Source organism: Lissotriton vulgaris, chromosome 3_1, assembly GCF_964263255.1.
Source record: "Lissotriton vulgaris chromosome 3_1, aLisVul1.2, whole genome shotgun sequence".
Taxonomy (NCBI): Eukaryota; Metazoa; Chordata; class Amphibia; order Caudata; family Salamandridae; genus Lissotriton; species Lissotriton vulgaris.
Window position 1 is genome coordinate 1,726,835,686 of NC_141689.1, and position 27,101 is coordinate 1,726,862,786.

Consider the following 27,101-nt stretch of genomic DNA (forward strand, 5'->3'; position numbering starts at 1 on the left):
GTGGTAGAGTAAACCTGTGTGTGGTAGATTGGGGAAGAGTGGAGTGGAGTGGAGTGGAGTGGGGTGTACTGGGGTAGATTGGAGTGGGGTAGACTGGAGGTAGATTGAGTTAGATTGAAGTAGGGAGTGGGGTAGATTGAATTGGGGTAGACTGGGATGGAGTGAGCTACACTGGAGTGGAGTGGGGGTAGATTGGAGTGTAATGTGATAGACTGGTTTGGAATGGAATATATTGACATGGACTGGGGTTGATTGGAGTGAACTGGGGTTGATTGGAGTGGACTGGGGTTGATTGGAGTGGACTGGGGTTGATTGGAGTGGACTGGGGTTGATTGGAGTGGACTGGGATAGATTGGGGTCAGGTGGGATAGATTGGGGTCGATTGGGGTTGAGTGGGATAGATTGGGGTCGAGTGGGATAGATTGGGGTCGAGTGGGATAGATTGGGGTGAGGTAGATTGGAGTGAAGTGGGTAGATTAGGGTGGGATATTCTGAGGTAGATTGGAGTGGAGTGGGTTAGATTGAGGTAGAGTGGAGTGCAGTGGATTGGGTAAGATTAAAGTGGGGTACATTGGGTGGATTATGGTAGAGTAGATTAGAGTGAAGTGGTGTAGGTTGGAATGAGTGAGGTAGTTTGGAGTGAGATAGATAGGAGTTGGGTAGATTGGGATGGAGTGGGATACACTGGAGTGGAGTGGGGGTAGATTGGAGTGTAATGTGATAGCCTGGAGTGTAATGGGATATATTGGCGTGGACTGGGGTTGATTGGCATGGACTGGGGTTGATTGGCTTGGACTGGGGTTGATTGGAGTGGACTAAGGTTGATTGGAGTGGACTGGGATAGACTGGGGTTGGGTGGGATAGATTGGGGGCGAGTGGGATAGATTAGGGTCGAGTGGGATAGAGTGGGGTGAGGAAGATTGGAGTGTATGATTAGGGTAGGATATTTTGAGGTAGATTGAAGTGGAGTGGGTTATATTGAGGAAGAGTCAAGTGCAGTGGATTGGATAAGATTAAAGTGGGGTAGATTGGGTGGATTATGGTAGAGTTGATTGGAGTGAAGTTGTGTAGGTTGGAATAGAGTGGGGTAGTTTGGAGTGGAGATGGGTCGGGTACATTCGAGTACAGTAGGTTAGAGTGGAGTTGGATAGAGTGGCATCGGTTAGGTTGGTATGGGTGTGGTAGATTTGGGTGTTGTAGATTGATTAGGGTAGGGTAGACTGGAGTGGAGTAGACTGGAGTGGAGTAGACTGGAGTGGAGTGGAGTAGACTGGAGTGGAGTGGAGTAGACTGGAGTGCAGTGGAGTAGACTGGAGCATGTTGGAGTGGAGCAGGTTGGAGTGGAGCAGGTTGGAGTGGAGTTGGGTGGAGTAGATTAGGGTATAATGAAGTGGGTCAAATGAGATGGGGTAGAATGGCTTAGTGTAATTTGTGGCGACCACAGAAGTGTAGATTGGAGTTGGGTGGAGTGGGGTAGATTGGACTGGAGTTGGAAGGATTTGAGTGGCATGTGGTGGCATGGAGTGTGGTAGATTAGGGTTGAGTAGCGTGGGATAGATTGGGTGAATTGGAGTGAGTAGATAAGACTGGAGTGGGGGTAGATTTGAGTGGCATGTGGTAGTACGGAGTGGAGTGGAGTAGATTTGGTGGATTGGAGTGGGTTACATTGGACTGGAATTCTGTATATTTGAGTGGCATGTGGTAGTATGGAGTGAAATGCAGTGGGGTAACTTGAATAGAGTAGACTGGAGTGGAATTAGGCAAAATGGATGGATTGGAGTGAGGAAGACTGGAGTGGGGTGGAGAGGGATAGATTAGAGTGGGGTGGAGTGGAGATGGCTAGATTGCGATTTAGACTCCTGAGGCGGAAGCCGGGAGTGGTAGCTGTGTTTTTAACATTGAATTGTAATTTTGCTTTTACCTGTGTCACGCTGTTCCCTTGACACTTCCCCCCTCTCACACTTACTTCTTTGGAACCCCTCTGAGGCGGAAAGCCGGAGGTTTTGTTAGCTAATCTGTTTTTAAAATTGTCACTTCTCTGCTGTATTTTAAAAAACAAAACGCTCTTGCTCACCTGTCTGAAAGCGCTGCTGCTACGCGCTAAGTCAGACCCCCCACATTCAGGGAAACGCAATCACCGCCAGCGCGCCAAAGGCGTAGCCACGCCCACTGCGAGGCCACGCCAATAACATCCATTACAAATGTGTCGACCTCCCCAGTGCAGCGGACGAGCGCAGCGGGAGCGCCATTTGCGCGCCGAAGGCGCGCCTGGGGCAAGCCCGTCTGCGCCCGTCCGCGGCAGACCGGGGCCTGGGGCCACAACCCCTGGTCATTTTCACACATATTCCATTTCCTCACTGTTGTCACTCAGGCCCACTGACAGCGCCGGACCCGCCCCACCCGCTTTTGTTCTAAAGCGTGCCGCTACTCACGGCATTCTGAAACCCGAATTCTCTCTCGGCAAGGCACCTAAGCCTAGGTCCTATGCACCTCATTCTACTCCCGATGACTCTGAGGCCATTCTCAAATGCCTATATCTTAACACTAGATCCATGATTAAACACCATTTGGATATTTTTCTCTTGCTCCAGGCCGACACAACCAGATTTTTTGTTTCTCTCTGAGACTTGGCTTACTGAGGACTCCCTACCCGATATTCTAGCGGCAGTACCCTCAAACTACTACATTCTACATGTCGACAGACCAGCCGGCAAAAGAGGTGGTGGGGTTGCTGCGATCATTCGCAGCACCCACAAAGTCTCCTCTTTACCATCCCTCGACTTATCAGGAACAGACAACCTGATCTTCAAAAAGGACACTAATACTGGATCATTACTTCTCATCCTTATATATCGCCCCCCTCAAAAAATGCCCTCTTTTTCAGCATCCCTAGCAGAACAAATTGCTCCTCTGATAATTGCCCATAACAAAATTGTGTTGCTAGGAGATTTCAATCTGTGGCTGGACTCTGCCGACTCTGACTCTCAGGCTGCTACGCTGAAAGAAACCCTCCTCGATATGAATCTTTCCCAACATATTCACCTTCCTACTCACGAAAAAGGGCATAGCCTAGACCAAATCTGGTCCCAAAACATTCCCTTGGCTATTAAGTCCATCATGCCCTGTGTTTGGTCGGATCATTATCTGATCAACTTTACTATGACCACCGGGAGAAATAAAAATCCCCTGCCCATGCCAGGAGGAAAAACCAGAAGGTGGAAGAACGTTGATGTCCCCGCTTTTATTGGCTCACTTACTTCCTCCCTTCCCCCGTTTGATCAGGACATCGAAAAGATGGAAGAGGCTTTCTCAGGGTGGCTACTCCAGGCTGCGGACGCTCACGCCCCCTGTACCTGCTTTCCTCGCTCCCGCCCCAATGACGCCCACAGGTGGTTTACACCTCTTCTGAAAACTCACAAACTTGAAGTCCGTCAACTGGAGCGACAATGGCGCACAGCCTATTCAGAACAAGACAGGGCCAACTACCGCAAGGCTCGCAAAAGCTATCAAAAGCTTATTTTAAAACACAAAACCGACTATTTCTCGGAAAAAATTCTTAAAGCTCAGAATCAATCTAAAGAACTGTTCAACATTGTGGAAGATCTTAGTACCAGTGACAGAACCTCCCTCCCAACAGTTCCCACTCAGGAACTTTGTAATTCTTTAAACTCTTTTTTCTTTGACAAAATCTGTACCATTAAACAAAACATTCCCACCACTCAGCCTCCCCTTTTATTTGCAGACACCTTTTATAACCCTGTTACCCTGGACTCCTACCCCCCCATTGAAAACACTAACTTATCTAAACTTCTCTCTAAGATCAAATCCGGCTCCCCTGATGACATCTGCCCCCCTTACATCCTGAAAGAAGTAGGTACCAGCATCCCTGGGGGTCTACTTCCCATGCTGAATGGTTCACTTGCTCAGGGTAAAGTTCCAAACAACTTTTAAAAAGCCCTCCTTATTCCCCTCATAAAAAAGGCAGGAGCCAATCCACTAGACCCACTCAATTACAGGCCCATATCTCTGCTGCCATACTGCGCCAAACTTCTGGAGTCTCATGTATGCGACAGCATCTCCACATTCCTTGAAAAATCGGAATATCATGCACCTAATCAGGCCGGTTTCCGCCCTTGCCATTCTACGGAGGCGGTCATCCTCTCGGTGCAGAACACCCTGAGGCGGAATGCGGATGAAGGGATCCATCAGGCTCTGGTGCTTTTAGACCTCTCTGCTGCCTTCGACACGGTCGACTATACCATCTTGGTCGACTGTGTCGAACAGGCAGGTCTTAGGGGCCCTGCACTGAGCTGGATCCGTTCATTTATCACTGACCGAACTCAATCGGTCAGATTAGGCCCCTTCACGGCCCCCACCATATCTACCATCTGTGGAGTACCCCAGGGCTCTTCGTTGTCTCCCCTGCTTTTTAATTTGTATCTGCGCCCACTTTTGTATTCCCTCAGGCACGCTAAGGTCACCATTTTCAATTACGCCGATGATTTGCAGCTCATCTTTCCTTTGAACACCAAGGACTCTGTGGTAGAATTCCAAAACACCATGTCCCACATTTTGAGTTGGATGAGCTGCAATCACCTGAAACTTAACCCAGGCAAGACCGAACTGGTCTTGCCGGGACAGAGCACCCTCAGCTGGAACCCCAGTTTCTGGCCTTTATGCATGGGCGCCCCCCCATCCAAATCATCCTCGGTCAAGAGCCTCAGCATTTTCATTAGTGAGGACCTCTCTCTGAAAAAACAAGTTGGAGATGTTGTTTCCTCCAGTTTTTTTCAGCTAAAGAAAATAAAAAAAATCGCACGCTTCTTCTCCCAAGCTGCCCTCACTCAGATCGTCATTTCCCTGGTCTTGTCCAGATTGGACTTTTCCAACAGTCTATACCTTGGGCTCCAAACTGGAGAGCTTAAACGCCTCCAGCTGGTTCAAAACCAGGCAGCCAGACTCCTCTTGAACATTCCTAGAAGGCAATCAGTCAGACCTGGCTTGAAACAGCTGCATTGGCTCCCGGTCGAGCAACGCGTGGCCTTCAAAGCTGGGTGTATCCTTTTCAAATCTTTACACGATATTGGTCCCATTTTCATTAGAGACCTATTTAAAAAATACAGCCCCCCCCGTAACCTCCGGTCTGCTCATAAATCCCTTCTGACTATCCCTCCGTACAAGAAAAAGCGTCTCGGAGGCAGCTGCTTCGACCATCTTGCCGCTGCCCTCTGGAACTCTTTCCCTCTTCATCTGAAACTTAGTGATAACATCCTCAGCTTCAGACATTCTCTGAAGACCTGGCTCTTCTGTCAGGCGCATCACTAAGCTGCCTTATCTCCACCCACCGATGGCTACGCCTGTTCCTTACTACAGCGCCATGAAGCCTCCGGGCGTACGAGCGCTTAACAAATACCAAATAACATTAACATTAACATTAACATTAACATTGGAGCGGAGTGGAGATTCAAGTGGAGTTAGATAGGTTGGGGAAGAGCGGAGTAGAGTAGGATAGACTTGAGTGCAGTGTAATGGGATTGATTAGGGTGGAGTGGAGTGGGGTAAATTGGATGGATCAGAGTAGGGCAAATCGGAATGGAATAGGGTAGATTGGAGATTGCTAGACCTTCACTTGACCAAGACTGGCCCTTCCCATTCAGAGGGACACACTGGATCTAATTTTCTCCACTCTTGGCTCTCTGCAAGCTGACACCCCAATTTACCTAACCTGGACTGACCACTTCCTGATAAGTTTTCCGATTCCTATCAGGATCACGTCTGCCAAACCTACAGTTCAGAAGGGCATTAGTTCGAAACCATGGAAGCAGATTACTATGGAAACTTTCGGATTTGTTTTTACGGCTCCCAACTTATATAACTCACAGGACATAAACTGAGCTTTAGCCCTATTTCATGACACCTTTTCAGGAAGCACTTAATATCGGTGCCGCTTATAAGTAACCTCCCGTTAAAATGTCTAGGCCTAACGCTTCGTGGTACACAGTTGATCTGAAAAATGACAAAAAAACATGCAAGAGACTAGAACATAAATAGAGAGCTACTAAAACAAATACAGACAAACACACATATAAATCAGCACTTCATACATATCACTGTAAAAGAAGATCACCCTGGAGGCATTTCCTTGTCAACAAAATAGAGCAAGCAGGCAATTCCTCCAAAGAATTATTTAAAATCCTAAAAAACTTTGCTAAACCTCAAGCCAGCTTAACTGCCATCCCTGCTTCTCAACAACTCTGACACCTTGACAGACTTTTTCAAACTAAAATCGGTAATATCTATAATAGTTTTAATTTACTGACTAATGCACCAGATCTTTCTCTAATCAATGGGTCACCTCAAACGACTGCATCAGTAATACTTTCCTTTCCTGATCGTTCGTGTTTTCTTGAATGTAATTCAGTCAAAACTAACGACCATTGTTGCTAAATTCCTGTAACTCTTATTGTGTCCTTCACACAGAGGGGCATATTCTCCAGCCCCTACTGTCATGGGAACATCACTTTTTCTGACATTCCTGTGGCGATAGGGTCTGCGCCTTATTCTCAAGGCAGGGTTAACCCACTTAACGTGGCTTTAAGCCACATTAAGTGGCTTAACTCTGCCTTGAGAATAAGGCCCCTTTCACACTAAATTTAGCGTGAAAGGGGTGTGCAGTGGGTGTTGCGGTGAGCGTTCCACCGCAACACCCATTGTGATCGACGCTACCACCTATTATCAAGGACAGCGATAATAGGTGGCAGCGCCGAACTTAAGACCAGAAAAATCCTGGTCTTAAGTAGGCAAAACTTTTTCCATGTGTGCTGCCTTGAGCAGCACACATGGTAAAAGCAAAATGCCATGGAATGTTTATGTAAATGAAGGTGTCCCTTCCTGTACATGAACAAACCTTTAAAAAGAAGCCATTTTGTAACTTTCATGTGTGCTGCACTAAGCAGCACACATCACATGAAAGTTTCAAAATGGTATTTTAAGATTGTTTATGTGCAGGAAAGGGCACCTTCCTGTACATAAACAGCCCTCCCCTGCACACAGACACCCTTGCACTCTGGTGCAAGTGTGCCTGCGTTGGAGCTAAGTCGTGAAACTTAGCGCCATCGCAGGGGGAAACGCTATGTTGCACCACATTCCTGAGAATAGGGTGCAGCCTCGCGGTGAGAGGCGTTAAGCCAAGGAGGCTAACGCCTCTCACCGCCACTTCATTGAGAATATCCCCCACTGTTTGTTAATTCAACCTGTAATCCAGTCTGAAACTGCACTAGTGGATACACTGTATGCTGAGCATGATTGTTTCACAGTAGGATTTAGCAGTCTCAAAAATTGCATTTTTATATAACAATTTGCAGCACTTCCCTTAAAATACAATAATATTTGCCATTAAGTAAGCTGAATCGACCATAAACCCAGTTCGCACCACAAATTGAATTTTCATTCTGCCCTCAAATGATAACAGATATTGGCTTGGAGCCAGTTGAGAAGAACATAAGGAGTAAGGACTGACCACAAAGTCACTACTAGCCCAGCAGATATTCTGTAAACAATGGGGCATATTATCAAGGACCAGTGTTAAAATGATCGCTGTTTTATTGGCAGGAAACTGCCAATAAAACGGCAATAATGGGCTTGATAATACGCCCTTGTTAATTCCCATAGAATCCCATGTTAACATCAGAACATGGGCTTCTATGGGAATTAACAAGGGCGTATTATCAAGCCCATTATTGCAGGTTTATCGTCAGTTTTCTGCCGATAAAACTGCGATAATTTTAACACCGGTCCTTGATAATATGCCCCTATGTGTCTTATGTGAAGGCAGATATAAGAACGTTTCTTGAAGAAATTCCGCATTGCTTGATGTTCCCAACATTATTAGGCACATTAAGGTTTCTGTCCTGAAACTACTGAGAAAATGTGTTCACATATGATCATATAACACAATGTGAGCAAATGAGCCTGTCCTTGGACAATTATATCCTGAGAGGTATACAGAGTGAACCCAGAGGTGGGAATAATGCCCGATAATTTGGTTATTGTGACAGTGCAACTTCTATGATCATTACGCTGAGGCATTGAATAACTCACAATGTAAGGCACAAAGACACATCTGCATAAGTGGCAGATATTGTAGTACCCTCTGAGTATCTACAATTCCTACATACATGGTCTTGCGTTATTGCACTTTCTTATTTTACCCACTGTACTGGCGCACATCATTACCCTCCCACCACAACTAAGATATTGAGAAATAGGTGAAATTGTATAATTACCATGCTGACGTAGTGAATTGAAAATATGCAATTTACTATATTTTTCAGACAACCCCAAGAACTACACTTGGAACGATAGATTGTATATTGCAATTGAATTACAGCTGATATGAGTGAATTATATATGAAAGTGATATATAACATTTCTAAAGTGAATGGCTTTTCGAAGGTGTCTGTGAGGGAAGCTGCAGAAGTTTTTGTTACTTTTGAGCTACATCCCTTCCACTACTTTCAGATTACTAAGCCAATTGTGGCCTATAATTTTAGCGTTCTCCTGCTTTAAAATCTTTTAGCTATTTTAAAAGAGTGACCACTCCAGGGACTGTAATCAAAGAAGATTTATTTTAGTTTGTATCCCCTTAAAATCTGTATTTCTTAGTTTCACTGCAGGTTAAGGTGAGGGGTGTTTTTTTTCAAGTCTCCCACTAGTCAATATATAGCTTCTATACGTTACAAATACTGGGGAGGGTATATTTTGGTTTTAGTAAAATGGCGCACTTTAGAATTTCACTGTGGTATTCATTTGTTTTTTAACTGTTTAGGGACTTTCTCACTGCATCTCTTATTAAGGTTGGATTTAACTAAGTGTTCAGCATTTAAGATACTTCAGATCGAGAATGCTCGTTCTGCCTCCTCGTATTATGGCAGACAGGAACGTTTGCAAGAGTTTGAGCTGGAGTGGGTGTGTGGTTGTGTGAATTTAGTTTCCTTGGTAAGGTGCAATGAAACATGGAGGTATTCAGTGCACTGCTTGGCAAGATTAAATGTGGCCTGCAGAGGCAGTGGTTGCTGTCTATGTCTGGCTCCTCTTTCAGAGGTATGCTGTTATTGTGAAAATGGATCAACCCTCCATTCAGCACATCAAGACTGGCCACAAAAGACAGCCTGACAGTAGTGGGGGAGTGCTGGTTGCTCCAAATTTGATGAGTTGCTAGCACCCATGATGTGACAACCCTGCAGTGACCTTTTTTTTGAAAGGCATGGCAGCAGTGTTTTCGGAGGCCTCAGTCTGTCGCAAGGTAACCTTTCCGGATTAGAAAAGAGTGCAGGTGGTTCCTGATGTGATGGACCTGGGCTGATCACGAACCCAGGATTGTAGGTTAGGGATACATTGGTGGAAGTGACATCTCGTGTAGGTAGAATTGAAATAATGGAAGTTTTGGAGCTGGAAAGGGGCTCAGTTGATGAGAGTGGGGAGATCCTACCCCTTATCCATCATGCCATACTCTGGCATTTGGCTGCCATGGGCCATCCATTTAACATAGACTGGGACATTTTATGCCATACTTGAGCCCTGCAGTGCAGACAGATTGGAATTTGCTGTAGTGCCCTCAAGTTTCCTAGGACCATGGTCGTTCTGTCTACATTTTTATTTACATTATGGGACTTCTTGCTGAGGTTTGATAAAGACACACAAACAATGTGTATACAAGTCAGAAATTATTTACAATATTATACAGTGACCATAGACAATCAATTTGTACAATCTCATAAATTTGGAGCGCTATTATTCGTTTAGAAGGTCTTATGGCTCAACAAATCGGTTGTAAATAATTTCTGAATTGTATACAAATTGTTTGTGTGTCTGTATGTGGAAAGTGATTGATGAATGGTTGATAGGTTGAATGATGGTGAGTATGGAATAATGATGAATATATGTAGTATAAGGTTGAGAACTAATGTTTTTGTATTTTTGATGTAGATGCTTAAAAAGGTACATTTGGTGAAGTAAACCAACGAATGAATCCAAAGTAAAAAATAAACAAAGGATTAATTTCAGACTGAATCACAAGTCTTGGACCTGTTTTATGTTTAACTCGAACACGGTGTGTTGACTATAAGTGGATTGAGGATAACAGTACTGGCAATTGTTCAGTTTTCTATTGGCATCATGATCATCACACCCTATCTCTTTGGGACATGGACATGACTGACATAACACATGATCTCTACATAGACTTGTTCATGGCTATAATCAAACACTATCTCTGTGGGGACCTAGGCATCACTGCCATCAAACACTATCTCTGGTGACTGCATCATGATTATCGTCACACACTATCTCTATGAACTTGAAAATGAATATACTAACACACAATTTCTGTGGGGTCTTGGGCATTGCTATCATCACTCACAATCTCTTTGGGGACCAGGGCATCACTATCATTAGACACTATCCTTGTGGTATATGGGCATGACTGACATCACACATGATCTCTACAGAGACTTGCCACTCAAACACCCACACAAATACTAAACCCTAGAAGATTAATTACCACCCAAAAACCCATAACCATCCTAAATCCCAAAAGATACCCTTGCCACCCAAAAACCCATACCCACCCTAAACTAAAAAAAACCCTTATCACCTAAAAACATATACTCACCCTAAACCCTAAAAACACCCTACCATCCCAAATCCATACCCTCCCTAAACCCTAGAATTTACCTTGCCACCCAAAAACCCATACAAACCCTAAAGCCTAAAAAATCCCATATCCCCTAAAGACCCATACGCAGCCTAAAACCTAAAAAATTCCTTACCATCCAAACCCCCATACCCACCCTAAACCTACAAAATTCCCTTGCCACCCAAAATCCCATACCCACCCTAAACCGTAATAATTCCTGTGCTGCCCTGCCCAAAAACCCATACCCATCCTAAACCCTAAAAAGTCATAATCACCTAAAAACCTATACTCACCCTAAACCCTAAAAAATACCTTAACACCAAAAACCCATGCCTACCCTAAATCCCAGACATTCCCTTGCCACCAGAAAACACATACCCACCCTAAACCATAAGACAAACCTCACAACCAAAATCCTATAACAACCCTAAACCTTCCTTATTACCAGAAAACCCATACATACCCTAAACCATAAAATTTCCCTTGCCCCTCAAAAATCCACACCCACCCTAAACCTAAATTTTTTTTCTTGCCACCCAAAAACCAATACACACCGTAATCCCTACAACATTCCTTGCCAACAAAAGTCCCACACACATCCTAAACGATAAAAATACCCCTGCCTCCTTTTAGGGTCAGTCATTTTTTACTCTATCACGTTCACATAAATTGATTTAACCTCCTTTTACCCAATCCCCACACACCCGCATGCTTCATCCGGCAATCCTAAAAAAAGATCTCTGATAAAGTGACCTTTCGGGGGACCCGTAGGGAATTGCAGCGCCAGCCCTACGAGGAGCAAACGCCCGATGATGAAGCATGACACTCCCCGGGGTGTGTGAGGGCAACAGAGGATGTAGAATTATTTTCCCTCTCACATTAGGACATTTTTATACATAGAATTACTTTAGTCTACATTCTTTCTTAATTTTTTTTTGTTTTAAAATATGGGTGACTGTTAGCACCCTGATACATGGGTGACTTTTGCACCCTTGATGGTGAATTTTTGCACCTTGACACATGGGTGACTTTTGCACCCTTGTTGGTGACTGTTTGCACCTTGATCTATGGGTGACTTTTGCACCCTGATCTAGGAACTTTGTCCTCCTGTTGCTAAATAGATTTATATTAGGAGCTTGGACAATGGACCTTTATAGCTCCCTGGTCCCCCCCGTTTTGTTTAATACATGTCTATAATCACACACTATGTCTGTGGGGGCCTGGGCATGTCTATAATCACACATTCTCTTTAACAACCATGGTAATACTATAGTCACAAACCATCTCTGTGGGGACTTGAGCATTCATGTATTTACACGCAAGTTCTGTTTTGGCTTCAGCATCATCAGCTTTGCATTCCCTGTATGGGGCTTTGTGAATACTGATAAGTAGTAAAGTTAGACTTTTGGTCTAAGTTTAAATTGTTGAAACTGAAAAGTAGAAAAGTTATATTTTTTGTCTAAGTTTACCATTGTGAATTGTGCCCTATTTTAATGAGGACTTAACACAATCATCTTCATGAACTATATCTGTGGGGACTTAAACATCGCTTTAATGACACACTATCTTTGTGACAGCTTGAAAAAAGCTATAATAAAGCACTACCTTTGTGGTAACTTGAACATCACTATAAAACATCATCTCTGTGGGGACGTGAGCATTCCTGTAATTAAACACAAGCTCTGTTTTGACTTGAAGCACTAGGGGGAGCCAGGAGACATAGGGTTAAGACTGATTTCCAAATAGCTGGGTATGAACTGGGGTGTCAAAGTGAGCTAAAGAACGATGATGGATTCAACCCAGATCTGTGACTGGGGGTGAGTGACTGAAACATTTCAGCACTCCGTCCATAATCTCCTTGTGTTTGATTTGTTCGTCCTAAGTTGGCAGGGTAGGCCCAGATGTGGGTCCCTTGCTCACTTTGCCACTGGATTCAAGCTAGCCTGGTTGATGAGGCGTGTTACCCTGAAACTGGTCGCAGGATGCTTGTTTCCAGTCTCGGGAAGACCTGGCTTGGCAGTTTGGGTTGGACTGTTCCCAATGAGGCACAGGGTCAACAATGATTTGCATATAGCTGGGTCAGAACTGGGGTGGGGAAGTGAGCTAAAGAACAAGGATGGATTCAACCCAGATCCGTGACTTGGAGTGAGTGACTAAAAAGTTTCAGCACTCCGTCTATCATCTCCTTGTGTTTGCTTCGACTTGATCAGCTTAACATTCTCTGTATGGGGCTTTGTGAATATTGAAAAGTAGTAAAGTTAGACTCTTGGTCTAAATTTACCTTTGTGAATCGGGCATTATTTTAATGAGGACTTAAACACAATCACCTTCATGCACTACCTCTGTGGGGACTTGAACAACACTGTATTTACACACTATCTCTGTGGGGACTTAAACATCACAATAATAACACACCATCTCTATGGGGACTTGAACATCTCTATGATATCACACCATCTTTGTGGGGACTTAACATCACTATAATAACACACCATCTCTGTGGGGACTTGAACATCTCTATGATAACATACCATCTTTTTAGGGACTTGAACAACACTATAATAACACACTATCACTGTGGGGACTTGAGCGTTCCTATAATAACACACCATCTCTGTGGGGACTTGAACATCTCTATGATAACACACCATCTTTGTGGGGACTTGAACAACACTATAATAACACACTATCACTGTGGGGACTTGAGCGTTCCTATAATTACACATAACCTCTGTGTGGACTTGAACATCATTAGCTTCACACTATTTAGGGACACCTACTTACTCATTTCTGAAGCGGAAGTTCCAGGCATCACTCACGCTCTAGCCTATCAGCCCAGCAGCGCACCGGCCTCCCAGCCCACCTCTCGCCGCACCCGCTCCGCGGGTGCCGCTTCGCGGGTGGGCGCTGATAGAGGCAGCATCATCAAGGACCAACGCTGGACGCCGGCGGCAAGGCGGTAAGGGGCGCGAGGAACCAGCGGGGCTGCGAGCGTGCGGGGACTTCATTTCCCAGAAGTCCCTGCAAGACCGACGGAAAGCTTCCGGTCCGCTCTCCCTGCTGGCCCGCCCCCCGCCCATCAAAGCCAGTTAAAAGTGCTCCTCTTCCTCTACCCTGTGGGACACCTACTTACTCATTTCTGAAGCGGAAGTTCCAGGCATCACTCACGCTCTAGCCTATCAGCCCAGCAGCGCACCGGCCTCCCAGCCCACCTCTCGCCGCACCCGCTCCGCGGGTGCCGCTTCGCGGGTGGGCGCTGATAGAGGCAGCATCATCAAGGACCAACGCAGGACGCCGGCGGCAAGGCGGTAAGGGGCGCGAGGAACCAGCGGGGCTGCGAGCGTGCGGGGACTTCATTTCCCAGAAGTCCCTGCAAGACCGACGGAGAGCTTCCGGTCCGCTCTCCCTGCTGGCCCGCCCCCTGCCCATCAAAGCCAGTTAAAAGTGCTCCTCTTCCTCTACCCTGTGGGACACCTACTTACTCATTTCTGAAGCGGAAGTTCCAGGCATCACTCACGCTCTAGCCTATCAGCCCAGCAGCGCACCGGCCTCCCAGCCCACCTCTCGCCGCACCCGCTCCGCGGGTGCCGCTTCGCGGGAGGGCGCTGGTAGAGGCAGCATCATCAAGGACCAACGCAGGACGCCGGCGGCAAGGCGGTAAGGGGCGCGAGGAACCAGCGGGGCTGCGAGCGTGCGGGGACTTCATTTCCCAGAAGTCCCTGCAAGACCGACGGAGAGCTTCCGGTCCGCTCTCCCTGCTGGCCCGCCCCCCCGCCCTTTCCGCCTCCTACATAATAACATCTCACTCCCGCAGCGCGGGACGCAGCCCGGGCGAAGACTGGGCAAAGACAGGGCCGTTTGAGGCCGTTCGAGGACGGCAGAGGACGGCCCCGGCCCTGTCACCCTGTATTTTACTTCGTTCCCGCAGGCCCCCACGATTTCTGACGTACATCACTGACGATCACGATGCGTCCCAAAACTAGAAGCACGTCTAAGAAAGCTACCCTGGTGACACAAGTGACCGGTCCTATAGACCTTTTCATATCCAGGGTAAACGACACCATTGATAAGAGCATCATCCTACTGGAGAAAAGAGTCTCCCTGGACCTCATGCAGGCCAAACGATCCTCGCTCGGTTCACTTGCCACCGCAAATTCCCCTGCTCACCAGGTTGCAAATAACTGCTCTTTACCATTGCCACTAACTATTGTTCCTACGATGACTGTTCCAAATTCTGTAGATTTATCCGTAACCCAAACAGACTCTGATCAATCATATGTCGACCTTGAAGCAACCCCAGACTTAGAAGTCTGCCAATCATCAACTGAAAAATTAGACCAGAGTGTCATTAGTAATCCCTTACTACCTGATCCAGTAACGACCTTAGAACCAACAAAAACAAGGAAAAACACCTCCACCCTCCTTAAGGCTATGCCAATTATCAAGGAAAAATCTAAAACAAAAACAAAGAATCACAATCTGATCACGCCCACCCCAAACTCCTCGGCAGGTATCCCCTGTTGGGTGGAAAACATGGTTATGGACCTTAAATCAGACCTCGAAGCCAAAATCACAGCACAGATCAAACCCCTAATATCAAAGTTGGACAGACTTACGTCACTAATCAATACGAAATGCAGTTGTAAGACAAGCGGTAATGGTCCCGCTCCAACGCACGGGGCAAAGGAAACACTCCCAAAAAAACCATCTAGTAACCAACAAATAACAGGTACAACAAACAAGCCTAACACTTTACCAACCAGAAAGGCGGCAGTAACACAACCCCTAGCCAAAAAAGGGAGTAATCTAGATGCCCCCCCAGACACCCCGGTTGCGGTAGATCTCCCCCCGCTACACAAATAGGTCCAGCAGGTCAAACTAAAACAAACAACCGACAAGCAAAAGGCAATAATGGAAACACTACCATCCCAGCAGAGACCCTCTCCCCAGAAAAACCACTAGAACTGAAGACCAAGCAGCCTCGGCCCAAAATAATCAATTTACCCCCGGAAGCTTCTCCCTTCGTGGTGGTGTTAACAGCTGTTCCCCCACTGAAGGAGGGAGTAAGAGAAACTTTCGCAGAGCTGAGGAACAAATGTGCCCAGTGGCTCCAACTCCATAAACCCTTACCCGCTCACATCAGGGGTGATATCTTCTCCGCACGCAGAGGAGATTGGGTTGGTAGAAGCACGAAGGCAATAGCGGGGGACGTCATCAGCATCAAATTTAGGGAGATAGGGGCATCAAATTATATTTGCAACTCACCCAATAGAGGACCCGCCACCCAAATAAATCCCCTTCCCTTGTCCTACTTCCTACCCCCATCCTCAAGGCAAAATTTCCCCTGTCCCGCATTCCCATTAAACACTGGGCCCATAAATTCCTCTGAATACAATATGTATCAATATCAGCAGCCCCCACACATGCCACGACTCCCACAAGTTCCACAACAATCAGTTTTCCAGTGGCAACCACCCTCCCAATTTCCTCAACCTCTACACCTTGCTACCCAACCACCTGCGCATCCTCCTCAATACCCACATCATACCACCCAACAGTGGTGGCAACCCCAGCAATTCACGCAACACAACACTCACCAATGGCAGCAGCCGCGGCAAGGACGGTTTCCCCCATTCAACCCACTAGGCCTTAATCATCAAGGCAGAGATAGGGATGAATGGAGTGGACAGGATCCCTGGAGAAAGTATAGTGATCCTACACGTTGGGATAGCTGGAATGGCCTTCATTTAGCAAACAGGTATAGCGCCTTAGAGGGCGTGGACTGACTACCACAGCCACAAGAACACTCCCAAACCCACACAGACCTATCGGAACCCACGGTCTCCCCATTAGTCCCTCTAGACCCAGAGATCCCTCCAGCCCCAGAGATCCCTAACGAACCAAAAAGAGTAAAAAGCTCAAGGGATAGTCCAACAATCCTGAGCCTGATCTCGTGGAACATCGCTGGATTAAGGACAAAAATAGAGGATGGGACAATTATGCACCACACGCATAATCATCAAATAATATGCATACAGGAGACATGGTCATTACAAGAACATCACCTGCAGGGGTACAAAACGTACTCCTCTCTCGCGCAGTCGGGACACATAGGTAGACCAAAGGGAGGTCTGTGCATCTATGTAGCCAACACTATCCAAAACGCTAAAATAAAGGTTATAGAACTGGCCTCTAATTTGCAGATCCTTGGTCTTTTCCTCCAGAAAAAAGAGTCAATGGTCATCATTAATTTTTATAACAACCTGGATGAACTGGACTTTGAGGGAGTCCTGGCCCACCTCCACGAAAAATTAACTACTTTCAGAATGAAACAAGGAGAAAGAGGCCCGGCAGCAATAATATGGGCAGGCGATTTCAACCTTCACGCCTGTACCCAACCAAAAAGAAAATGTCCTGGCATGGTGACAGAAGACGGCCTCTCACTCACCCATTTCTCGCATAACAAAATGGGCAGACAAATGAATGATCTCCTATCCGACCTGGATCTCCAGATAGTAAACACTTTGGACCATGGGGATAATTCACTAGCACCTACTTATATAGGAAGAGGCCATAAAACCACGGTAGACTTCATAATAATATCAACATCCTTACAACCAAGAATAAAAAACTTTGAAGTCAAACCGAATCCTCAAAGTGACCATGCAATATTAACCTTGGAAGTCGTACTAAACTATCAACAATGTTCTCCAGTAACAATAGCTAATGCATTGACCCAGGAAAATATCAATATGGATAAAGTAAACGGGTACTCAATAAAATGGGGAAGGATAAACCCAGAGGAACTCACCAAAGAGCTAATAAAATCAGTCTATCCCCAAATCAAAACTTGTTTGGACATAGCAACTAAGGACGTGGAGCTTCTAAATAACTTTGCCCAAATTATGGACAAACTAAAGGTTTTACTCACAGCAAAACAAAAATCCGGCCCATCCCGGCCCAAAGGCTGGTTCAACCAAGAGTGTACCAAGGCTCATACAAAATTGAAGCTAGCCTTAAACAAAAATGAAAGGGACCCCAGCACAATAGCCACCCTCAGAAGTGAATATCACAAAACAAGGAAAAAGAGGAAAGAGGAACTCAAGCAAGCGCTGTGGCATGAACTCCACACCAGTGCCCAAGAAAAAAACCCTCAAGCTTTCTGGAGAATTATAAGAACTCCTTTCTTGGCAGACGACACGTGCCCAAAAATCGAAGCTGCTATAGACGCTGCAACTTGGGTATCACACTTTACCAGCATCTTCCAAAAACCAACCTCTGATCAAGAGACGGAAGAGGAGGAAAAAACATTCCTACCATACCCTATAGACATAAATTTCAAAATCTCTGAGATTCTTGTGGCATTGAACTCAACCAAAAAAGGAAAAGCTCCAGGGCCGGACGGAGTCCCGGCAGACTTTTTTAAACGCCAAACAGAACTTTGGGCACCGATTTTAACAAGGGTCTGCACCGCAACGGCAAAAATAGGAATTCTGGAGTCATGGACAAGGTCCATCATGGTGCCGATATTTAAAAAAGGTAACCGCATGGACCCTGCCTGCTATCGCCCAATTTCTTTGCTGGACTCACTGGGGAAAATAGCAGGGAGAGTGATCCTAGAAAGACTTCAGGACTGGGCGGAAGAGAGAGGCATCCTATCCGACCTTCAATTCGGATTTAGAAAAGGACTAGGTACTGTGGAACAAGCCCTAAATCTATCGGTAATCTTTGGAAAATATGTGCATGCAAAGAAAGCAAAACTTTACATGACCTACGTAGACTTGTCCGCGGCTTTCGACTGCGTCTCCCATACAAAATTGTGGTCCCTTTTAGCACAGATGGGGGTAGATCCATCACTCCTGAACTTTTTGAGGGAACTCTATTCCAACCCATCCGCAAGAGTCCGCTACGGCACTAAGGGGGAACTGACGGCGTTCTTTAGAGTAGAGCGTGGGGTCAGACAAGGATGTGTCCTGGCACCCTTCCTCTTCTCCCTCTACACCAACAACTTGGAGGTCGAGCTTCTGAAGGGTGCCCGCGATCTTCCACTGGCCAAACATCGCCCGATCCCCGCTCTGCTCTACGCGGACGACGCCGTCCTCCTCGCACAAACCCCCCGTGAACTCCAAAGGTCCCTTAATAGATATTCACAGTTCATGAGAACCCTTGACCTTCATATAAACATAAAAAAGACTTTCGTAATGAAGGCTGGGGTTGGGAGGAAACAGCAAAATTCTATCTACATTGACAGCCAAAAAATAGATTCTACAAATGAATACTGCTATCTGGGAGTCATGATAGATAATAAACTCTCCTGGAAACCAGCAGTAGAAGCCAGAAAACATTGTTTTAAAAGAGCATTAGCCGCATTGGTGTCGTTCACACAAAAATTAGGAAAACGTCCGCCCAGGGAATTGATGACCATATACAAAGCCAAATGTCAGTCTACAGCTTTATATGGAGCAGGACTATGGGGCCATACGGATGTCACCTCTCTGCAAACTGCAGAAAACAAGTTTTTCAGATTCCTCTTATCCGCCCCCAAAAGTTCTTCGACTTACGCCTGCCACTTAGAATTGGGGGCTCCATATATCGAAGATCTTGCGAAAATTCAACCACTCCTCCTTTGGCGACGTATCTGGGCTTCAGATAAAAACGACATTACAAAAACAATACTGTCGGATGCAATGTCTCTGGACTACGTTTTAAAAATTAAATGGCTGGCCTATATCCGGACCTTCCTCTTTGACCTTGGAATAGAAAAATATTATTCAAACCCCGAAAATATTGGAGAACTCTCAAAAAATAACTTAAAAAGACGAGCTTTGGACCATCTGGGTAATCTGAGACTACAAATAGAAGCTGGGAAACAGTCGGTGCAGCACGCAATAATGGTTCAATCTACTCTCTTAATGCAGCCCTATTTAAACCTCGAGATTGGCACCTTCGACCGATTTCTCCTGATAAGATTCAGACTGAACATATTTCACAAACTGGTAGCTTTTCCACGCCAAACGTTTGGGACCCAAATCCACTTCCATGTCCATGCGATGGGAAATCAAGACAAACCACCCTCCATACTGTTCTGTTCTGTAAATTCTATCAGGAACACCGCAAACTTTGGTTACTAACTCTTTTAAAATCTTGGGGTCTTAGACAATGCCGAGTAGCCATGTTGAGCTTGCAGCTTTTGGATACTGAAGCCACATGTTACCATGTTCTTAACTTTCTGAAATGTATACACGGACACAGGAAAAACCTTTAAAATGCAATAGTACTGTATAAATTACCGAAACCCCTTTTTGCTGTTTTTAAGTAATCTGTAATCATATCGCACTGCAGATTTATTTTTACCTGTACTGCTTTTATGGATCTTTAAAAAATCCGAATAAAGTTTATTATTATTACTATTTATAATGGAATTTAAGCTTTGAATGTGCACACTATTTCTATGGAGACTTAAACACAATGATCTTCACCTACTATCTCTGTGGGGACTTGAATATCTATTTTGGCAAAAATGTAAGCAGCTAATTAAGCCCTGAGTTCCACTTGACCATATTCCTTAATTCCATATGTTAATTTCTTTGTGTTAGTTCCCTTATCTCCTAAGATTGTATGCACTAATAAATAGGGTAAATATAGCATTACGACTCTTTCTTTAAGTATGATATGATATTTTTTGGTACATTACCATACTTTGTCTTAAATGTATACACCTAGTATATATGCAGCAATTCATATATGAATAGAATATAATGTTGCTTGTGTATATTGTTGATAAAATAAACATTTAGCCATGTATCTTTGACTGTATTCAATCACAACTAGTGTTACGGACTAGGTCCCCACAAGGATGGTAGCACATGGTCAAGTCCCCACAAGGATGGTGCTGTGCGCACGATTAAATAACAATATATTTGCAAATTTGAAGCAGGATCCTTTATCCTGAATTTTTTCTTAAAATGTTTCTGTTATTAGTGTGTTGTAAAAACATTAGGAAAGGTTAGTCCCCACAAGGCTGGTATTCACACATATTCCCCACAAGGATGGTAACACGTGTGTGTGTGTGTGTGTGTTTGCGTATATATATATAAACTGAAAAAACTGAGGTTTCAGGGACGTTATAGTTAGGGATTAGCATTTAAACAAATTTAGAAATTAATTGAAAAACCACAGGTTTTAGGGATGTTATGGTTAGGCTGACATTTCACTCATACAAAAACAGAGAAATTTGGCCTTTATAGTTAGCTGAGCTAACTATAACTCGCGCCGCCACACTGTACTGCTGATAAAGTCACATATTACATCACTCATGACATGGTCAGTGACATCACTCATGACATCTCAAATGACTTCACTGATGGCATCACTGATGACATTATCCTGTGACTGAGTGTTTTGAAAAAGTTTAAGAATTGTATATATATATATATATGCATTCGCCTGGGACAGCTGTTCATTAAAGTGCTCCCTCTAATCTCCTTTGCGGGTCACGTCTCTTTCTTTTGGAGGAGGTTTGTTGCCAGACATTCAGCGCAGAGCCAGAGCGCTTGACGTGCACCCACGCCGCCCAAGAGGTATGGACTCGCTGGCAAGCTCGTGTGAGCATTTCTTGTGGATTGCGTTAGCAATAAGGTCCATCACCCACCAGGACGCCTGACCTACAACGCGGAAAGTGGATATTTTTCCTCTCGTTGGGTGACCGGTTCCCGTGCCTACCCCCGCGAAAGAAGTCAGGCAGAAAGGTAGCGGCGGAAAAACAAGGGAGACCTGAGGGGGCGCCAAGGTGACCAGATGTTCTACCTACCAACGGACTTCCTAGGCTGCGCCTGTCAGTTGTAGCCGACTCAAATTTTCATCAGGCCACAGCAGTTAACAATCTCCTTCGAGGCTCAATCATGGGGCCTTGTGGGAAGTGTAGTCCCACCACACGAGACTACACCCAATTGAAGGCTGCACATCATGGGGGCGGAGTAAGGCTGCAGATTTAAACAGCGTGACAGGCGGAACACTAACAGCACAAGGGGCAGCTGGAGAGGGGCGCTGAGGAAGGCAAGATGTGCCGAAATGCATTCGCCTGGGACAGCTGTTCATTAAAGTGCTCCCTCTAATCTCCTTTGCGGGTCACGTCTCTTTCTTTTGGAGGAGGTTTGTTGCCATATATGTATATATATATATATAGTGTTGGCCGCCATTTTGTCACTCCGAGGCAGAAGAAAGCCAAAAACAAAAGTGGAGAACATGAAAAGGGGGCAGGGTAGAGACTCCCTGACCCCCTAGGCCTTCTCAGGGGTTCCCTAAAGGACCCCGAAAATGGTTGTTTTTTTTAAATCGCAGGGTGCGCGTGCTGTGCATGCACCCGTACACGCACTGTGCGCGTACGTCAGCAAAAAAAAAGACAAAAAAATACAGTTAAATAACAAGTTTGAGTGTTTAGATGTTGGTTGGCGCTAAAAAGAGCCGCTGTGTTCATTGAGTGTTTTTTGTACCTACAAGTAAGTACCAATGCAGAGTCTAAAGTTCAAGAGGAAGACTCTGTTTCCCTCATCTGTGAAATGTACACCGTCTCCTCTATAAATACCTTGCAAGTTGTAACGCAAGTTGTTGTGGTATATAGAACCCATACCATAGACTCTGAGGAAAGCAGAAACAGACTTATTCACATGTTTCCTTGCTTTCTCAATCTGTGGACAATATTGGTTGGACCAGTTCCATTTTTGCCTTTGGCATATATTAGAATATAAAAAGGCAGTTTGTGGAAAAAGTGACATCAATTGCCCAAAGGTGTCCTTTAAAAGCATTTCCAGACCTACCCCAGTCAAAGTGCCTAGGTCATTGCCACCACAGTACACAATTATGAGGTCAGGGTGTGGGAGATGCAAAAAGGTTTTTACCAATGGCATCAATTGGTGACATTTCAATCCTCTCTGGCCAATCCACATAATATCCACATTTGGTAAATCAAGGTTGAGAAAGCATCAATTTGGTGCATACCTTTCACTCCAGAAAATATAGCTGGGTCCTACAATCCACACTCTAAGCATCTTGAAGGGAGATCTGGCTGTACTCAGATGGGCGCTGGAAATGAAATGGCAGTTTGAAAAGTAGGAGTTTAGAAAAATATGTGGATGAGATTCAGTGCACATGAAATAAAAGAAATGATTGGTAGTTTCTGAAAATTCAACATTGAAAACTAGGGTGCATGCTACTGTTTTTTAAAAGGAGCAATGCTAGAGGTTGAGAAAAATTAATTGAAAGGAACATTGCACAGGATAAGCTGGTGTATTGAGAAGTCAAACACCCTTGCTGGTTTGGTTTGCAGATGAACGTTTCACCTGGGTGTTCAGTTAGGTGTTCTATGGAGTGTTACCATGGTAACAGGCAGAGAGGGTAGTGGGGGAAGGTTGAATTTAATGTGAGATTGAATGTGTTGCAATGTAGAACCAAATTAAAATGTTAGTTTGGTTTTGAGTTTGTGTGGGAAGAAATTTCATTGGTTATCTACATGAATATGTGTGGAAAATGAGAGGGAAGCAATGCCATTCTATGGTTCCAGTGACTGGTGCAGAATTCAGAGATTCTGCTTAAGAAAATCTGGTGTGTGATTGACACTGTTCTAAATCTACAAAATCATTATTAAAGGTGAGTTGTTAATTTATAAGGGGATCTATGTTGTGCACTTTAAGTTAATAAGAAAAATGTGTTCTAATGTAGAAGCAAGAGTTTATTTGAATAGAGTCTGATTCTGAATTTGTCTGCGTTGGGAAAAACATTGTGATAGGAGCATTTGGTATGTTAATGTGTTTGAGGATATATTTTATTGCAGTACAGTGCTGTTGTTAAAAATGTAGAGTGTGTACATGAAGTGGTCTAACCACTTACACACTTGTATATCAGGGTTAGAATTCTCGGATAGTCTCCTTGCAGTCTTGTAAACATTCTGGGTGTGCTGCACAAATGCCATAGAAAATCTTTCAGTAGCATGTGGCAGAATAATTTGCTTAGTTGATGTGTTTAAAAATATGGGAATACATGTACTCATGAAGTGAGTCAGGCTTTAGTACATGCAGTGCTTTATAGTCCTAGCCCTTGCATGATAGCATACACTATCCAAACACAACTGCATTGCTCTAAACTCAGAAATAGCAGTCCCACCATGACCCCTACACTGCCTGAACACCACTGCACTGTCCTGAACCCCAAAACACCATCCCTAGCAAAACCTGCTAAACTCTTTCAACACTACTGCACTGCTCTAACACCTGAAACAGCACTCCCAGCAAGACCCTCTTTCACTGTAGTAATCATTTTTCTGAATTGCAAGGGATACTGTCATTTGTCTAAGATCACAGTGTCAGTCAGTATTAATTTCAGAAAATTGTAGCAGAATAATTTGCTTAGTTGATGTGTTTAAAAATATGAGAATACATGTACTCATGAAGTGAGTCATGCTTTAGGACATGCAGTGCTTTATAGTCCTAGCCCTTGCATGATACTATATACTGCCCAAACACAACTACATTGCTCTAAACTCAGAAATATCAGTCCCACATTGAACCCCTACACTGCCTGAACACCACTGCACTGTCCTAAACCCTGAAACACCATCCCTAGCAAAACCTTCTAAACTCTTTCATCACTACTGCACTGCTCTAAACCCTGAAACAGCACTCCCAGCAAGTACCTCTTTCACTGTAGTAATCATTTTTCTGAATTGCAAGGGATACTGTCATTTGTCTAAGATCACAGTGTCAGTCAGTATTCATTTCAAAAAATTGTGGCAGAATAATTAGCTTAGTTGATGTGTTTAAAACTATGGGAATACATGTACTCATGAATTGAGTCAGGCTTTAGGACATGCAGTGCGTTATAGTCCTAGCACTTGCATGATACCATACACTGCCCAAACACAACTGCATTGCTCTAAACTCGGAAATATCAGTCTCACCTTGACCCCCTATACTTCCTGAACACCACTGCGCTTACCTAAAGGCTGAAACACCATCCCTAGCAAAACCTGCTAAACTCTTTCAACACTACTGCACTGCTCTAAACCCAGAATCATCATACTCAGCGAATGCCCCTATAATGTTGAAACACCACTGCACTGCCCTAAACCCTAAAACAGCACTCCCTGCATGATCTCCTACACTGCCCGAACACTGCTGGTATGCCTTAAACTCTGAAAGAACACCCCCTGTTATACCCCCTACACTGGGTGAATACTAGTGTAGTTATCTAAACCCTGAAACAGCACTCCAAGCAAGACCCCCTTTCACTGTAGTAATCATTTTACTGAATTGCAAGGGATACTGACATGTGTCTAAGATCACAGTGCGAGTCAGTATTCATTTCGGAAAAATGTGGCAGAATAATTTGCTTAGTTGATGTGTTTAAAAATATGGGAATACATGTACTCATGAAGTGAGTCAGGCTTTAGGACATGTAGTGCTAGAAAGTCCAGTGCTGTATTTTTGTCAGGCCTCTTAATTCTCAAATAGTCTCCATGCTGTGTAATAGAGATCCTGGGTGTGCTGCACAAATGCCATAGAAAATCTTTCAGTAGTACGTAGTAATCATTTCAGTGAATTGCAAGGGCTATTTTGATTTGTCTAGAAACAGAATGTGAGTCAGTGTGTTTTGGGGAATATTGTGACAGTACCACTTGCTCGGTGCATGTGTTTGCAGACATGGGAATACATGTACTCATGGAGTCAGGCTTTAGGACATGCAGTGCTTTATAGTCCTAGCACTTGCATGATACCATACACTGCCCAAACACAACTGCATTGCTCTAAACTCAGAAATATCAGTTCTATTGACCCCCTACACTGCTTGAACACCACTGCACTGTCCTGAAGCCTGAAACACCATCCCTAGCAAAACCTGCTAAACCCTTTCAACACAACTGCACTGCTCTAAACCCAGAAGCATCATCCTCAGCGAATGCCCCTATAATGTTGAAACACCACTGCACTGCCCTAAACCCTGAAACAGCACTCCCTGCATGATCTCCTACACTGCCCGTACACTGCTGCTGTGCCTTAAACTTAGTTATGGAGTGAACCACACTTTACAACATATAGTGCTTCTAATTGCTATGTAGTAGGCTAGTAGTGGTCTATAAATGTAAAAAACAAAATGTAACATGTTTTCTTTCTTCACAACAGATTTTAATTATTTACAGAAAGAAAAACTACTATGCTTCAAAGAGTGAGAAAAGAAAATGATATAAACAGGCTTACTTTTCCAAGAAAAAAAAAGTACAAGATTTATCTAAACAACAATGTGTGAAAAAAAAGAAAGCTCCTGGTAAGACAACAAAGGATTTTATAAGGAAAATAACACAAACTAAAAGAAGTGTGGAGAATCAGGAAATAAAATATCTGTAACTACAAAGAAAAACCAGACAAAAAAGAAAAATGATGGAAAACTATGTGGTAAAGATATTGTGTATAGTAATGGTCGAAAAAATCAGTTTGTTGAAATTCGGAAGCAAATATTTTATAACAGAGTTGTTTTAAATGTATTAAAAAATATAAAGAATTGTAAAAGAAAAACAGCTTTCTAATGGAAAAAGAAACATATTGAAACAATTGTTGAGAAGGCTTTTGAATTAAAAACAAGTTGTTCATTTTAGTAATCAATAGGATTCGAACACTAGATAAGCCAATCAATGTTATGAAGGCAAACATTAAGTGGAAAATACTAATTAATAGAACTCATTTTTGTAATGTTTTTTCTGGAGAATGGAAACATAGTTCAAGTCGTGAGCCGTTTTTTAATGTAGAGAGTTACCTTCAGAGTAATGATTTGTTGCATGCAGTTGACACCAGTGGTCGAGCTTATGAGGTTAAGAATGGTTGTCCGATTGAAAAAGAGAAAATTGTCCCTAGAAATGGAGAAGAGGTGTTAGCTGATGAAGTTTTAGGGAGACGTCTTAAGACTCCAGTGTACACTTAGAATTGTAGTAGTATTTGTAGTGTACAACAGGATTCAATTGATTTTGTTCACAATTTCTTACGTAAGTATACTAAGAAAAGTGTTAAACAAAAGATTAAGCTGTTGCAAGAATTGGACCCTTGCTGAGTGAGAGAAAAAATGGGTTTGCAAGGTCATTCTCTGGCTTGTCTTTCTAAAAAAGTATGTCAGAGTGTTTTTCACAATTTTAGGATGTTAGCAGTGCATCATACTGAAGTGAGGAAATTAGTGAGACGGTTGTATTACTTAAAAAGTCCAGCACTTAAGCTAAAACAGTTAAACAGTGCTCTTTTGCATGGATCTGTATTAGATGTAATCAACATTTGTAATGAAATTGAGGTTAGTTACTTTGGTCCTGAAGAAGACAGTGCAGAAACATATACATTATTAGAAGGAAACCTAGAAGAAAATGTACAGAATT